At 42.7% G+C, this 17,263-nt stretch overlaps 1 protein-coding gene across 2 annotated transcripts in view; it reads left to right on the top strand.

The window, feature by feature from the left end:
- The first annotated feature begins 1,695 nt into the window (after positions 1-1,695).
- Positions 1,696-17,263, top strand: part of RUNX1 (RUNX family transcription factor 1) — a 263,627-nt gene continuing 248,059 nt past the window's right edge. The window contains exons 1-3 of one of the 2 annotated variants that reach the window (XM_032354432.1): positions 1,696-1,783; positions 4,466-4,615; positions 6,320-6,643. The gene's annotated coding sequence lies outside the window, so the exon portion shown is untranslated. Of the gene's footprint in view, positions 1,784-3,393; positions 3,577-4,465; positions 4,616-6,319; positions 6,644-17,263 lie in introns of those variants that run through there. The other variant, XM_032354441.1, reaches the window with a different exon arrangement.

The raw sequence follows: 17,263 nt of genomic DNA, 5'->3' as shown, positions 1-17,263 counted from the left end.
CAGGCACCCTAAATGCCCACAGTTTGTCTCAGGGGGCCTCAGAGGCTGACTATAAGTTCTTGAAGTGTGGAAAAATAACGTGGGCTCACCCCCACGCATATTAAATCAGTTTTGGTCCTCTTTTCCCTCAGTGTCTTTTTTCGCAATGTGTTAAATATTTGCATTCACATTTGACTCCTAAACACATCCAGACGACTGGGGCATAGAAAAAACTCCTTCCAAGTCACTTATGCAAAACGCATTTCCATTTTAATCACAAGGAGTGCCACAAGATGGGGGAAATCCATCCATTCAAATACTCCAACGTACACGGTTGCCAATACCATGGAAGACCAGTTCTCACTTCAACAAGCACCATGAAATCATCCCCGGCAGCAGAAGAGGGAAGGTCCCCATCACAGTGACATCACAAAATCTGGAAGTGGGGAAGTTGTGACTTTATTTTAAGAGGTTGTTAATCCCTCAAGCAGAAACAAATGCAGAAGGAGGGGTTACTGGGGGCCACGCTCCTTTTGTGTGGGAGCCACCCAGAGCAGGAGCAAATGTCTGGTCTTCCAGAAGGCAAGGGGTACAGCTGCATGTTTAAAATGTGTCTGCATTTCGAGAGGGCACCCATGGGGTCTTGTACACGGTTCTCAAAATGCATCAGATCCCGTCTTGGAGCAAAGTGAGAAAAATGTTGTTTATGGGGATTTGCACTTTCTCTGCGGGTGTTACTCCGAATCTGTCAGTAACGGGAATTACCAGAAGTCTCTCACACTTCAAATGAAATGACAGCAATGTCGGTTCACACGTGCATTGAGATTTATAATTCACAAAGCAGTTCAGTGTGTCTATCCTGTTGGATCCTCCCAACAACCTTCGGAAGATCCAGAACTGTGACGAAGGATGTGACGCGACCTAACATGGCAAGTCTGTGGTCACATAGCTGTAGAACGTGTAGGGACCATGAACCAGCTACTCTGCTTCCCCCTTCCTACTATGACACCACCTCTGATTCATCTTTATTTCATCCTAGTTGTGGCAGATCTGTTGGCCCCAATTCCTCAACACCCCCTGCCCCCTTACATACTCATGCTTTTTAAGGTGAGTTTGCGGCCCTTCCCCTGAAAAGATCCAGCTCATTTTCCCCACCCCTGGAATCAGGGCTGGCTTGGTGGCTTGCTTTGGCCAATACAATGCAGTAGACATGACAATGCACCCATTCCAAGCTTAGATGTCACAGACGGTAGACATTCCTGCTTGTTTTCTTCTGTGCCACCTCCTCTCCGTAAGAAGCTGCCTGAGCGGGCACCCTGGAGGATGAAAGACCATATGGAAGAGAGCCCAGCTGTCCCACGGCAGCTATCCTAGACTAGCCACCCCCAACATGTGGGAAAACAGCCAAGATCTGCAAAGTTGCCTAGCCAGCCTGCAGCTGACAGACGATGCCTGAGGGAGCCTGGCTGAGATCAGAAGAGGTACCAAGCTTACTTGGAGACCGGAGACCAACCAGAAATGTTCATTGTTCAAAGCACTCTGGATTTTGGGATGTTTTTAATTCAGTGGGACTACGGCAATAAATGACTGATGTACCAGTCAACAAAAAAGTGGTGGGCCCCGACCACATTCTAAGTTCTTAAGGTACCGTGGCAATGAATGAGGCCTGCCCTTGCACTCAGAAGTTTACAGTCTGACAGGCAAGATAAGGCTTGGCCACTGAGAGCTATAATCCAGCGTGGTCCACAATACTCATTGCATGAGGAGTTAAAAAGTGCTGGGAATATCTGGAGGAAGGAAAAATGTAATGGTCATTTTGAATCACTTTACAGACAATCTAGTTATCTGCTAAATCATCCCTTCTCTCATTGAATGAGATCTAAAATGACCTAAATGCATCCTGTCTTTCATAAAGACATGGACAAAAATACAGGTCTGGTCACTGTCGATTTATATTATCCCTCAAAAGTGCTATTTAAATCTCCAGAGGGAACATATGACCCCCTTGTAGTATAATTGAACACCTTAAAAATAATGCTTATTGTAGAGATAAGAAAGACAATAAAATTTGGGTACCACATCCTATGGACCCTCTGAACTTTAGGGAAAATATTTCTATTAACCTTTAGCAAGTAATCCCAGTGCTGAACTACAAAGCATGTGAAATCCGAATTACTATTGCAACAAATCTCTTCTCACCTATTTTAGCTGATTCTTAGAATAAGAATAAATACATTGGGAGGGAGACAAACCATAAGAGACTCTTAATCTCACAAAACAAACTGAGCACTGCTGGGGGTAGGGGGGTAGGGAGAGGGTAGTGGGGTGATGGACATTGGGAAGGGTATGTGCTATGGTGAGTGCTGTGAAGTGTGTAAACCTGGAGAGTCACAGACCTGTACCCCTGGGGCTAATAATACATTATATGTTTATAAAAAAATTTAAAAATTACAAAAAAAGAATAAATACAAAGAGTAAAGGTAATGATGTAGAATATTCTGGACATTACCAGGTAGTCATTACTTGCACAGAATTTGCAGCCAGCCTGCCTAGGCTAAATACCCTGGTCGCCTACTTTATACCTCAGTTTTCTTATCTGTAAAATTGGGATAAGTACAGGTTTCTGAGAGTCAGATGAGTATAAGGCACTCAACAGGGAGGAGTGAACTAATGAAAGTTGCTAGTATAATTAGTAAACTTTCAATGAATTCAACTATTGATGAAGTTAACAACCAGTGTTTTCCTATCATATTTTTACTTTTCTATTTTAAAAAAGTACACTCAAGTTACCAAAGATCATTAACTTGAAAATTAAAATCAATAGAATCATTCTTTTCTCTTTCTTTTGGGTAAAGAAACATCTGTCCAAGTGAAAATATGGTAACCAAAGCAGGAAGAAATATTTCTTCTTCTTCTTATTGTCTGTCTTTTAGTTTGTTTGTTTGTTGTTTGTTTGTTTGTTTTTTGTTTTTTTACTTAAATTCAATAGCCAACATATAGTACATCATTAGTTTTTGATGCAGTGTTCAATGAATCATTATTTTATGTCTTTTTAGTCTAGTTACTGTTTTGGTCAAGATGCAAAATTCCATCTGTCCAGGTCTACCTAAAATATATGGTTAATCTGTTTTAGAGTGCAGATCTATTTTAAGATTTTAGAATGTATTAAAATGTAATTATTTGGCAATTAATAAGATAAGTGATAAGCCCAGGATCCTGGAAAAAGTGATAATGTGTTCCAGTATAAGAAGTTTTACTTCCCTACTCCTGAGCCCCAGAGCATATAAAATTCCAAGTGTGAATGGATGACAATGGGGAAGAAAAGTAGAATACTGAGTCCATTATCTAGAAAGTTCTGGTCAGGCACTATGTAAATCAGAAATATGTTTGTAGTGTTTATCAGCTAGATATTTCTGTCATTCTCTTCCTCTCCAACAAGATAATAGTGTGTCAAACTCTGGAGAGATTTTGATTACTCTAGATATCTGCCTCAACAAGAAAATCTACAGAGGTCTAAGTAGCCAATAAGAGTGACTAGTATTATTAAGGAAACAGAAGGGGCATTTGGTGAGAGATGAATTTAATTAAAGACACATGGTAAGCCTGGAAAGCTAAGGAGCAAGGGATATGATATGAGTTTTAACCCTTATAAATGTTACAAATTAGGGTAACCACTAACTCAATACTAGCTCATAAAACGCTATAACTAGAGGCCAGCACTTGAAGTTGAAGGATGGTGGTAGAAGTAGAGCACAGTGTTACTTTACACAGCATATTATGGGCCTTAAAACAAAAATTTCCAGTCTTCTAATAAGTACCCCCAGGACAGGAACCCTGTCTCCCTGTCTTACACATGTGGGAGCTGCTGCCTGCTTCCCCCTGCACCCAGCCCAGAAAGCAACATAGACTAGGGATTGTGAACCATCTGTTAAGTGAATATTAAAAGAATGGTGAATTTAGGTGAATACATGTGTGGTGGATCCACAATAATTTAGTAAGGGGACAAGGGTTGTTCTGGAGGTAACCCTTACTTTTTAGTACATGAAAAGTATACTCTTCCTAAAAATAATCAACCAACTACCAAAAAAAGTAATAATTGACATCAGAGAAAGAGAAAACAATGAGTTAGGTTGTTTTGTTTGGAGCCAATGCGTCAGTCAGTATGGGCTCGATTATGCCCACCAACTATAATCACAACCACAGAGATTGGGATCGTCTTCTTGTTGTTTGCAAGCCACCCTTTGGTTTTGGCTCTGCTCCTTACCATTGAACAAGCAGCTTGAGCCAAGACATTGCCTACCCCGTGGGAGGAGGAAAAGTGAAGCCATGGGTTATGTGATGGGGAGGTACAGGGGAACCTAGAGAATATTCTGGACAATAATTCAGTCCAGTCATACAATAAGATAATTCTGATTTCTAGCTTGGTAATGATAAATATGTTTCCCACATGTCTATAATTGTCATTGCTGTTCTGATAATTTTATAGAATTGCTTAAAGGAAGAAACACTTTTGATATGCTGGGACCAAACTAGAATATGGCAAATAAGAACAATTTCTTAAGTCATTTACTATTTGTGGAAGGGAGCATGAATATAAAATCACATCTGCTCAGTCTTTCCCTAAGAGGATGGAGAGGTAAGTATTTTTCCCTTTCTCCGTCATTTATGCAAAGGCTCCCACAGATAGCACAGATAGCATGTTAATTAGCAACTTTGTGTTAAATAGCAACATAAAGTTCCCATCCAATAGGAGCTAACATATACTCAGTACGTGCCAAAACTTTTTCTAAGTGCTTTATAGACATTAACCAGATTACTATTCACAACAATCCTTTGAGGTAAAAAAATATATATGTATTATTGGTATTTTGCAACAACCCTATGAAGAATATAATGGTATCATCCCCATTTCTCAGGTGAGAACACTAAGTCACAGATATGTTAGGTTGCTTGCCCAAGGACACACAGCTAACAAGTGCTGAGCTGGTATTCAAACTCAGTTCATGTTCATAACCTCTATTCTAGATGGACTTACCCCTAAATGTAAGTTGGCAGGCATTTTGTCTATCTTGCTCACTAAAACGGCACCTGATTCACAGAATATTCTCAATAAACACGTAGAGTGAGGGCAAAACTCATTGTCTAAGATATGAAATGGTGTTTTGAAATGTCTCTCCCTACCCCTATCCCTCTGGCTTCTCTTTATAATGTCCTTTTGGGATTTTTCTGCCAAAGCCTTTCCTAGAGGGGAGAAAAAGAGAGATCCATTCTTTCTTTTAACAACTTTCCAATTAAATATTCCATAATCGATTTTAACAAAGCCAAAACTTTTCCCAAAGATTGTGTCATTTTATATTTCCCAGTAATATATCAGTGACATGGCTCTACTCCTCACAAAGAGTTGGTGTCATCTATCTTTTCGATAATCACCTACACTTTATCCCAGAAATTTCACTCTTATATATTTATCCAAGAGAAATGAAAATAAATTCCACAAAAACATGTATTCATAGCAGCATTATTTGTAATAGCCTCAAACTGGAAACGACCCAAATGCCCATCAACAGACGATGAAAGAGATTGTGGTATGTCCATACAGAGCAATACTACTCAGCAAATGTAAGAAGGAAAGAACTGATCCACTCAACTAAAGAACCTAGACACAAAAGTACAAACTGCATGATCCATTTGTATAAAGTTCTAGAATAGACAAAAATTATGGTGAAGAAAAATAAGAACAGTAGTTTCCCTCATGGAGGTGGGATGGGGTGGGGATTTTCTAAGTAATTCTGTGAAGTGGTAGAAACGTACTGTATCTTGACAGGGGTGTGGGTTACATAGATGTAGACATTTGTCAAAATATATGCAGTTTAGAGGCACTTAGCTGGCTCTGTCCATAGAGCATTCAACTCTTGATCTCAAGGTCGTGAGCTTGAGCCCTGAATTGAGAGTGGAGATTACTAAATAAATAAATAAACTTTTTTAAAAAGTCTCATAGATGACAAACTTAGTTGAGTCTGCTTCTTTCCCTTCATTAAATCATTTTCCCAGCACCGTGCATGACCTGTGCCAGTTATTTGTGCAAAATAAATGAGGAAAAAAAAAAACTTCCTGAGTTCTCCATCATTGGCAGGAAGGAAATCAGCTGTCCCAAGACGGAAGTGGCAGGGAGTCCTAGACTCAGACCCAGAGCCTGGCCACTGACAGGCGTCCCCGTCATCCTAAGGAAAGTCAGGGACCAGCAGTAGCCCAACCTTGGGTGCTTTGTTGTTGGAGCCTTTACTGCCTGCCCATGGTGGTTGGTAATTGCTGGGTTCATTGTGTGTCTTTGGTCCCTCAGGTATATTTCCTAAACCAAGATGAAAAGAAAATGATAAGGGGCAAGCGCGTGGAGGTGTTTATGTTTTCAGCTCTAGCCAATTGCTTGGGACCCAAAACAAAAGCCAGTGCAGATGGAAGGATGCAAGATTATACAATAGAAACCCCAACCTCTCCTTGCAGAACACACTCAGCTCCCAGCTGTCGTCCATTTCCAGGCACGTCGCTGACACCCAGCAATTAGCACGCCCGGGTTCTCCTTTGGAAAAGCAGTGTGGGAGAACAATACCACCAGGAGTCCTCCTGGACTAGAAAGCAGGTGAATCCAGCTTGGAAGAAAAGCAAGGTAAATGATCCTTCCCACCATTGCGTCTTACTGTTGGACAAACCAATGGCACCATGAGTCTGATATTAAAGACTCCTCCAGGGCTTTGAAAGGACTGTAACAAAAAGGAAGAAAAGGAAAAAAATAAAAATAAAAAAATAAACCAAAAACAAAGAACTCCTCTCCAGCCTACAGTGACTGAAATCCACTGTCATAGTCTATTATCTTTTCCTGTACACTTAAATTTACCCCGAAGCCTCCTGCTTCTTGGGTGATACGTACATATGCATATCTCACATCTTGACTGTCAGTGAGGACTGCCAGATAAAATACAGGACACCCAGTTAAGTTTGAATTTCAGTTAAACAGTGAATAATTCTTTACTGGAGGTACGCCTCAAGCATTAATTGGAACAGGCTGAGAACTTAATTCATTTTCTTTCTCTAAAATTCAACATCAATGGTGCATCATTTTTCGTTTCATTTTCCTAAACCTGGCATCCCTACCCTCATGGCATCACAGAAGCGAATTTTTGGCAGTGATGGACTAAAAACGTAGTCCATCATTCAGGTGATGGCTTGAAGTGCAGTGAAATCACCTAATTGTTCCAAATGTTTCCAATTTACTATAAAAGAGAGAAATGAGCTGAAGCTCATTTACTCATTGGGTGAGTGATACGAATAATGATGAAAATTTTGGAGTTGAAAGAGGTGTAGTTTCATTAAGTGAAGAGTTCTGACCCTAAAAGAATTCATCACCTACTTCTTACCACCTTAATAACCAGGTCCTAGGTAGTCCAGGGACAGCACTGTCCCAGAAATGGCACAGCACAGGAGACATAATTGTCAACCTGGAATCATAGTCCCACTTCTTATTTTGAATCTCCATTGGCATCTCTGTAAAGAGCACCCCAGGAGGCATGCCATCCTTAAGTGTTTAAACACTTTCATCAGCATGACTCCATGGTTTCATCTGACTGATCTGGGAGCAGGAAGCCTAGAAGAGTAATGGTGAACACTTGACTAGATCCAAGGGAAAAAAAGGTATTGGGTAGGAGTCAACCCAAATGTTAGCATATTTCCAGTTCAGGCATCAAACAAGATAATCCCTGCATAATAAGAGACTGCAGGAAAAGAATTAACCATTTGACTTATGATTAAATCCGTTCTCTCTCTGGGCCTGCCCTTTGTGTGGTCCACTAACTACGGGAACAGGGAAGGCAGAAAGGTGATATGTTTGGGCTTGCTTGCACACTGGTGCCAAGCGAGGGTAGAGCACAAAGTGAAATCAATATCCTGGATTCGACTGTGTGTGTGAATCCGAGTGTGTTGGCCTATATGGGTTTTGAAGTGAAATTTAATGCAAGCCAATTTATATATTGGAAAAAATATTGTTAAGACTTAATACATCAAGTCTTGTTAAAATACTACATTTTGCTTAACTTATTAAGATACAACTTTAGATTCTTCTACAACAAAATGTATAGACTACCATGTAAGAAGTGACCAGAGTCAGAAATTTTATGAAGACTCCTTTTCCTGTGCAATCTTCTGATTGTTTGTGATTATTGTAAAAATAATAAAGATATAGTTAATGTCTTTCAGGTAGCAACTACTATATTAGCTGTATCACACACTGAATTAAACAAGACTTTTTGAGTCTCAAGCCATAAGGTAAACTATCTTGACGCACTCATTTAAAGGTAATATCCAGGTCTTGGCTATATGTATTTTACACTGGCCAACAGAGCATTGCTAAAGGGAATAAATATTAACAAATAAATAAATTCCATTGCTACTCACCCTGCAGCTATGGGGACCAATATAAAGAGCCCCATAATGGATACGATCGGTTATTTTGGTCACTGGATCTAATTATAGAAGGCACTTGATTTTGTTATTATAGTAAAGTATGGCTATTATATTTGTTATTTTAACCATTTTTAAGTGTATAATTTGGTGGCATTGATAATTATATTCATGATGCCCAACCATCACCACCATCCATCTCCAGAACTTTTTATCACCCCAAGCTAAAACTGTATCATTGCACAGTGACTTCCCATTCCTCTCTCCCTCCAATCTCTGGCAGCCTCTACTTTGTATTCTTTTCTAAGAACTCACTCATTCTAGGCACCTCATAGAAGCAGAATCACAAAATATTTGTTCTTCTATGTCCATCGTAATGTGTTCAAGGTTCATCCATGTTGTAATACACATGGAAAGTTCATTCCTTTTTATGGCAGAAAAGTACCCCAATTGTAAGGATAGACCACATTTTTTTCATCTACTCATCCACCAATGGACACTTTGGGTTGTTTCCATCTTTTGAAAACCTATTTAGTATGAGTGATTCTTTCCCTGCACCCTCGCTTAAAGAAGAGAAATTACATTCACACTATATCATAAACAGAGTCTGAGAGCATTTAATTGCCAACTTGGTTAAACAGCCATCACCACCGTTAGAGCCTGTTGGGCTGCCTACCTGGGTGGGTTCATGGGGCTCCTTTCTGCCTCGAGTACTTCCTTACCTTGAGTCCTTGCTAATTCCACCTGCACACTGCTATGCTGGAGAGGATGAAGGGAGACCGTGGGAGGGATTACGAGCCGCTCACTTATGGGCCATTGTTTTAAGTGGCCTGGCTCTATCTGGCCTTGTGGGTGTTTAACATGGATTGTTTCTCTTCTGTGCATTCTCAAGGGCTCTCTTACATGTCTCATTCTGTTCCAACTCCCCATTCCGCGCAAGGCCCTTTTCTAGCACCTCAGCCCCCTTTCCCATCTCAACCCCTGCTCCCAATGGTTTATACCACAAATTCTTCAGGCTGAGATCTCCATACTTAGGCAGCCCAGCCTTATGGGCAGATTCCCTTTTAAAACAGTGCCAAGCTAACATCTTACTTGGGACTCCATAGTTGTGGCACCTTGGAGGGGGATGCTGGAGATTCCTAATGCAACTCCTATCCCACCTTACAAAAAGTCACTCACGGTCACAGGGGTGAGTCAGGCCCCAGACTGAGTAACGCATGCTCTCTGCCCCTCTCTCCAGATTTGACACAAGTGGAAGACTCGCCCCTATACCTTGGCCACTTGGCAGGGGGAGAGGAGTAGAGAAGCCACAATTCAAACACTCTCCCAAGACCCTCCTCTTCATTGCCCACTCTTGACCCTTCATGCCCTCACTGAGAATTGGTTGCCCAAGTGGCTCTTGAGCACGTCTTTGGAAATTTCCCCATAGTCCTCTCTCACCCCTCACTCTGATATGGAATACCCATTATTCCACAGGTGGCCACTTGAGCGACTCACCTTGTCTCAACATCTGTGGCTGCTGTGGAAAATGGATGTTCCTCTCATTGAAAGTCACTTCCTTTTGCCTCAGGTCAGCCCATCCCAAACATACCCTCAGGATCCAGCTGTTTTGTGGAATGCAATAACAAAGAATACTCATATCTCTCTTTTTGGGGTATAATTTCTCTCCATGCTATCCCAGTAGATGCTCTATTAATGTTTTTAGAGTTGAATTGAGACAGAAAAAGTCACATAACCAACTTAGATATGTATGTATATAATAATTTCATATTAAGTTCCTTTTTTTAAAATTTTTAATGTATTTATTTGACAGAGAAAGAGAGAGCACAAGCAGGGGAAGGAGCAGGCAGAGGGAGAGGGAGAAGCAGGCTCCCTGCTCGGAGACTAATGTGGGGCTTGATTCTAGGACCCCAGGATCATGACCTGAGCTGAAGGCAGATGCTTAACTAACTAGGCCACCCAGGTGCCCCTAGGTTCCTTTTCAAGTGAGGGAGGAGCTGCTTGCCTGCATACCAGTACAATTGGATGTCACCCTTCTGTTTAGTCTGAGGAAGAGTCATGAAGAAGGAGATCTCAAGTGGCTCTTTCTTGTCAAATTCATTGACCTTCCCAGAGTCTTTGCTTTTCTTATCTCTGTTTTCAGCATCTAACTCAGTTTGTCTCTCATCCCTTGAAATGTCTTCCCAAACTCACTTTTCCTTTGTCCTCTTCCCCTTGTCCCCCTCCCCCGGCTCCTGTCTCCTCCCACCTCTTACAGGTATTCTCATTTGAGTTTCCAACTTTTTTCACTTTGAAAATACCTGATTCTGCCCCACTGCCTCAGCCTGCAGATCAATGCTGGTGCTTTCTGCATCTTTACCTCTTCCTCAGTGGAAACTATCGCCATGGTAATGTGATGCTACAAACTATCACAAAACGCTATCGCTTAAAACAACCACTATTTATTACTGCTCACACCTCATGGGAAGGCAGGGCACCTCTGCAGGTCATGGCTAGGTGTGGATGGTCAGTTCTTCCAGGTTAGGCTGGAGTTCACCTAAGTGTCTGATGGTCACCTGGCCACTGCTGGCTGATCTACGATGGCCTCGACCAGAACGACTGACTCTCTTCCATGCATCTTGCCTTCCAGCACACCAACCCAGGCATATCCCAATGAGGAAGCACATTTCCAGGCCTCTGCTTCCAGCAAATTTGCAACTGTCCCATTGGTCAAAGCAAGCCCTAAGGCAGAGCCCAGGGTCAGAGAGGCAGGCACCACAGTTAGAGGGTAAAGGCTATGATTGCAGGAAGAGTATGCCACTAAGACTATTAATGTTGTCAGCTCATCAACATCCCATTGCCCTCCATTTCCGCTGTTCATATCTTTGTCAGGATGCTTGTTACCTCATAGCTGAAAGGTGGCAGCCACTCTGGACTCTTCACTAACACCCAAGCAGACGGAACTTATTTCTGATCTGCGGTTGGCCTCAGAGCTCTGCCCATCTTCATTGTTCTCCCTGTCCTTTTTATCTACCCAAAATTCACCTGCCTACCGCCAACAAAACAAAATGTGAGTATCTGCCAAGACCCCACTCAGGACTTCACTATTCCACGGGCTATAGGATTTCTAGCCACATAATTCTTCCTGACTCAGACACCAGCCTCTCCCCAGCCTATGGTCTCTGTTCAGTTTTGTAAGCCATATGCACGGTCCGGAGTAGGGTGAGGCAAGTAAGGCACGTAGGGTACAAAATTTAAGAAAGCACTCACTCGTAGAGTTGTTCAGAGTTGACACTGGCGGTCTGGTCATGGACTGGCGGTCCATGGTTCCCTAAATTGTATATTCTGGGAGTCTCACTCCCCTCTCCCCAGTCCGTACCCTGGCCACACTAGTCACTTCGATATCAACTTTTCATTTTTCATGTGAATGGTTCCTAATATCGTGAACCGCCTTCTGAGCCCGACCAAGTCCGCCTAGCCTGAGATTAGAAAATAAATATTCAGCGAGGTAAGTAGTTGCAGAGAAAGTAAGGCATTCCTGATATTTAGTAAAGCCTAGGGGGGAAACGTTGGAAGAGACAAGAAATGTAGGGAAAAAGGAGGGATTGACTAACTCTGCCAAAGAACGAGATACGCAAATTTATGTCATGATAACAGGAGAATTCAAGGAAAGCAAAACCACTGTGATGTAGAGCTTCCTTGAGAGGCATTTGCATGGTGAGGACCATAGAGAAAATTCATGAGCCCTGTCAGGGAGTGGTAGAAACCCAGATGTAGATTCATATAGCTGGGGGAATGGAAAAAGGGCCCTTAGTCCTAAGTTTTGGAATGACGTTAAAGCGACAGGCATTCATACGTATGTAAATACCTCTGACCATTATCAGAGAAAGGGAGGGTAGAGAAAGGAGGCCCCCATCATGGAACCACTGTGATTTTGAAAGGAAAAGGAATTGACAGAGGGATATGACGGATTTCTGTTTAAGGACAAGGGCACTGAAAGAAGAGGTTAAAGATCACCTACAAAACTCAGTCAAGTGTGTGTTTCCTGAACATCTTTTCATTGACAAGGATACTCATGGAGCCCTAAGAGACAATTTCAGACTTGTTGACAACCATGAGGTTGATTTTCTGAAACCCCCTTATGTCTGTTGAACAACCACTCTGATTGTGAGGAAATTCACAAGTCCCAGTTCATATTGTACGACCCATGTAGCCAGAAACTCATACCCTTGAGCCTCCATTTTCCATATAAATCTGAGAATTGTCAATGGGTGATGGTAAAATTTTTAAAAGCACAGAGAAACAAACTAAGACGAATACTTCCATAATAATCAAAGGCCATCGAACTCTCATGTAGCCTGCAAGCCAAGACCACTGTCCTCTGATGACAGAAACCTAAATGAACTCTCACCCATCTTAGGCCCACAGGAATCCTTTAGTTCCACTAAAGCTTGCCATTCCTCCAAATTTTCTTATCCTGGAAGGAATAACGTCTCAGATGTAAGTCCTGTGTGGGGAACAGTATCTTCAATTAAATGTATACGTATATATATCATCAATATATTCTGAGTCCCAGTAAGGATGTTACATGACTGGCCCCAGAGGCAGAGGGGCTGGTAACGATAGTGTGGTTCCAGTGGTGTGGCACATGGCAATATATCTGCTTTCTCTCTCTGCTTTGAGTAAACTGAGAACTTGGGAAGAAGATGAAATCAGAACCAGAAGGCAGGCAAGATCTTCCTTCCCGCTCTCCACCCAGAAATGCAGCCGGCTGCTGAGCTGGCAAAGGAGGGGAAAGGAATTTAAAGAAGAGGAAATTAAAATACACACCTACAGTTTTAAGTGCAATATTTTGTTTTTTCAGGACAGTTGATGTTTTCTTTCGATTTTGACATTTCAAGGTTCTGTAAGAATCTGCAGCTTGCGTTGGGAGGGCTGAGTAATATTCTTCCAAAAGAACATTTAATTCGAAAATTAAGTGACGAGTACTAAAGATTCATCTTTAGTGATGAATCTCCAGCCTTGACAGTGCAGGCTCTCTTCAACTTGTTCTTACCCAGACCTCTCGCCTGGGTCCTGACATCATGTGTTTGTGATACTCAGCAAGTCCAAGTATTAAAATTAACCTATTGCTCGTTTCCATATTGAAACATCAACCACGGGTCTCTTTTTAATTCCATTCAAAACCACTTTGCATAGTCCAAAAATTATTGCTCTTCACAAGACACCAGTGAAAAAGGTCGTATTATACTTCAGTTGGTAAGGAGTTATGCGGAAGCTCGTTAATTTGCCTACTACCAGGAAAATGAGTAGCCATTACAAGAATAGTCCAAAGTCCCCAAAGCCGGCGAAGCCAGGTGCTTCCGTCACACTGGGGACACTCATGATTTGCCACCTAAACTGAATTATTGAGTCTTACACTATCTAACCAATGTAAATTCCCGCTTCTCCAACTCAGAGTAAATTTAGTTGCTTCATTTCCTTTAGCTTTCCCTGCCTGGATCCCATGCTAAAATTAGCCTCAAGGTTGGAGGAACAGGCTGGAAAGTTCAGTACCAACCCAGAATGTTTTCCGTCATTTGACCAAACCTCGAATGCTGAACATTTCTAACATTCAAAGAGGGTTTGTTTAAGTTTTCCAGTTTTACCCTCCTGGTTTCAAATGGCACCAGAAGCTGAAGAGCCAAAATTCTGTAAGGAGAAACCCTTCCAAACAAGATTCCTGGCCCAGGGCAGACCTGAAAGGATCCAGAGGCATTTGAACAAGGTAGCCGAACTCCTGAACGTCTGTGTAAGTGGGTCCTCTGAGCTCTGGTTTGGCCGATCCAAGTGAGGACAACGTAAGGCTGGGTCCCTCCTTTCAGAACAAAGCACAGGATATGGTATCTGCAAGAGTGATGGCTGCAGAGCAGAAGCAGGTCTCCCGCGGGGAGGACAGCCCATGAGGGACAACAGAGGCCACCTGCAGTGCTGCCCTGTGAACATGTGGTGTGTGTGTCAGGAAGAACTCACAGGATTGATGTGTTTCCAAAATGCAAACTAGTGCAAACTCAGCGTTTGAGGCCCCTGGAGGGGGAAAAAGTCTTCTGTTTATATCTGTGTGGCCACTAGCTTGGTAGATGAAACACACAGAAACCTCTCCACATTGTGTATCAAACCTTGACTTGTAAACTTGACCCAAACCCAGCACTTAAGAGGGGAGGTCTGAGTGACAATCTGAGAAAGCTCTATCTTGGAGGACACGAGCTGCCCTTCTTGTGGGTTTCTGCTGTCTAGAAACATCTAAGGCTCACAAAATTATGTCAAGGCAACAAAGTAGAAACATTAGACTTTTTGGAAAGCTCTAAGGAAAACACGATCTCAAATATTGTAGAAAATTATCATCACATGTTGTTTACCAAATCCCTACCTGTGCTGGGCTTCCTCAGGGCCACCCTTTCTAAGTGCTGATGTGTGCAGGAATCACTTGGGGACAGTTCTCAGTACGCCTAGAACACAGCCCAAGATTCTGAACCCTCACAAGTTCCCAGAGGATGTCAATGCTGCTGACCCACAGGCCGCCCTTCAGGTAGTGAAGCAGCTTATTTTACACTCTTATATTGGAAACGATGGAAACCTGCTTAATGCAGGTTTTCATGTCATTAGACAGCTTTGAGTAGATGAGTTGACCGGTTTCATTGGTGGGTTTCATTACCTTTTTTTTTTTTTTTTTTTTTTTTTTTTTAAGTTCTACCTCTCCACAGAGCCACACATCTTCCTGTAGGCAAAGTTAAGAAATACATCCTGCAAGTCCTGTCTGGCCATACAATAAAGTCTTATGGGGATTTAAATTTGAATTTTACTTTTACTAGGCAGAGTGAGAGACTCGTGCCTAAGATAACCATGCCCCATTGTGGACGCCATTGGGAGGGGCCAGAAAAGAAGTTCCAGAACAGCTGGGCCTGCGGAGCCCTCCAGTTATTTCAACCTGCTGGGTTTGCCAAGGGCAGGCTGTAGCTCTGACATCCATGTCTCAGTTTCAAATGCATCACCGAGGTGGTTGTCAGCATGGCACGGAAGTTTCTGGGTAGCACCTCTGTTGGAACACAAAGACTGAGAAAAGAATGAAAATGCGTTCTACAGAGGGATAAGTTAGCAGCATTGTCTTTTTGGAATTTTAGGCCACCTGTTTTTTTTTTTTTTTTTTTTTGAGGTCCCTCTTTGCCTCTCCTTTCTGGTCAAAGAATCTGCCTTACAGTTAACATGCTCAGAGACAGTGCACAGAATCACGGAAAGCAAAAGCCTAAGAGAGAATGTTTTGACGGAGTTAGACTGCTCAAGGAAGTTTATACATTAATTACAGGGCTTTGCAACTGTGCATCTTTCCACCTTTGGTGGTATTTTTATAGAAGCATTAAAAATAACACCTGAGCATATTTCCCCCCTAATCGTGGCACGTAGAAGCAATAGCCAGTTTGAGCAAGGTTGAAAACTGCCATCCAATGACTTGGCAAAGCCACAGTCAGTCGTAGCCACTTGGGTACAACTCCCAAGCCAGGAGCCCAGGGTCTGAGTCATTTGCAGGAAGTAGGTCACAGGGTGTAGGTCAGTGCACAAACTTAAAGAATCCTCAACAGTTCTAGCTAAGACAGGATTGACTATTCCTCTAGGCGGCTCACTGACAGCATATGCATCTTTTCGTCTTGGGTTCCTAGGGAAGTGATAAGGTCAAGTTCACCAGTGGCCGGCTGAGGCTCTGCTTATTGTCATGACTTAGAGGATGCCAGAAAACTCCAACTGTTGCCTCACCAAGCTGTAAGGTTTTGCTATGGCTGGTGTGTCTGATAACCCAGAGGAAGGCAAAGCAGCCCAGCATGCAGGCCTTCCACTCTGCCCCCTGGTGCCCCGTTGGAACTCCGGCCCCGACAATCACGAATGATGACAGCATAAGATGAGGCTTTAGCAGACCCCAGCCTTACGGCCATCTCTCAATGTGACCCGTCCTACGGAGACTCTGCGGGGAAAGATATCTCTTCAGCTCTAGTGAGGCCCGCAGAGAGAAGCCAAGAATGCGGGCAGTCAGCTGACACATCCAGAGCCTCCTTTCAAGCATCTGGACACCTAAGGTTGAAGGCATCTGGGGAGTTTCTAAAATGAAATATCAGGATTTATCTGTGTCGCCAGTTGAATTGCTAAGTCATTAATAAGTCTGAGCCAGCTCTGAGGTGGCAGCTGCATGTTACGGCGTTCGGCTCGTAAGAGACTTCCAGGGAGTTTACGTACAGAGGAGAGAAAAGAGCCTGACGTGGGGTCAGACCCAGACCTGAGTTCATCAGGGAGCACAGGGACATAGGCTTAATTATCTTCACGAGGGATTTGCACTGAGAAGCAATAGGAAATATCACTGTGTTTGGATAGGAATAAATATCATAAAAGAATTACATACATGATTATTCTTTTACTAACCTCACACCAGTCTAGGAGAAAGCAGCCTCTTGAGTTTCAATTCCTGCCTTAGTCAAAACAGGAGTAAGTAAAAATCATGTCTTTTCCTTTTAGAAGATCTGTGCCATTTGCCCTTGAGCACGTTATTACTGTGGGTCTGGGCGAAACCGGGTGGATGAGGGGAAAACCGAGGGCATCTTGTGACAGTACAGGCTCTCGAACATGTCTGCCAGTTCTGCCTGCGCAGCTGGGAATCCAGGGCTGGCATTTGAGACCCACCACCTCCGTTGCTCTGGACCGCGTACACGGAAACACAGTGTGTACGTGGGGCTGTGGCGGATGTATGGAGAGGTTGGCAAAGTTAGTAAAAAATACATGAGGGAAGGAGAGTTTTTCTTTGTCTTGGAACTGCACAAAGCACACTATTTTA

Source organism: Mustela erminea, chromosome 1, assembly GCF_009829155.1.
Source record: "Mustela erminea isolate mMusErm1 chromosome 1, mMusErm1.Pri, whole genome shotgun sequence".
NCBI lineage: Eukaryota > Metazoa > Chordata > Mammalia > Carnivora > Mustelidae > Mustela > Mustela erminea.
The sequence above is the reverse complement of the archived record's forward strand: the minus strand, read 5'-3'. Positions and strand labels throughout refer to the sequence as shown.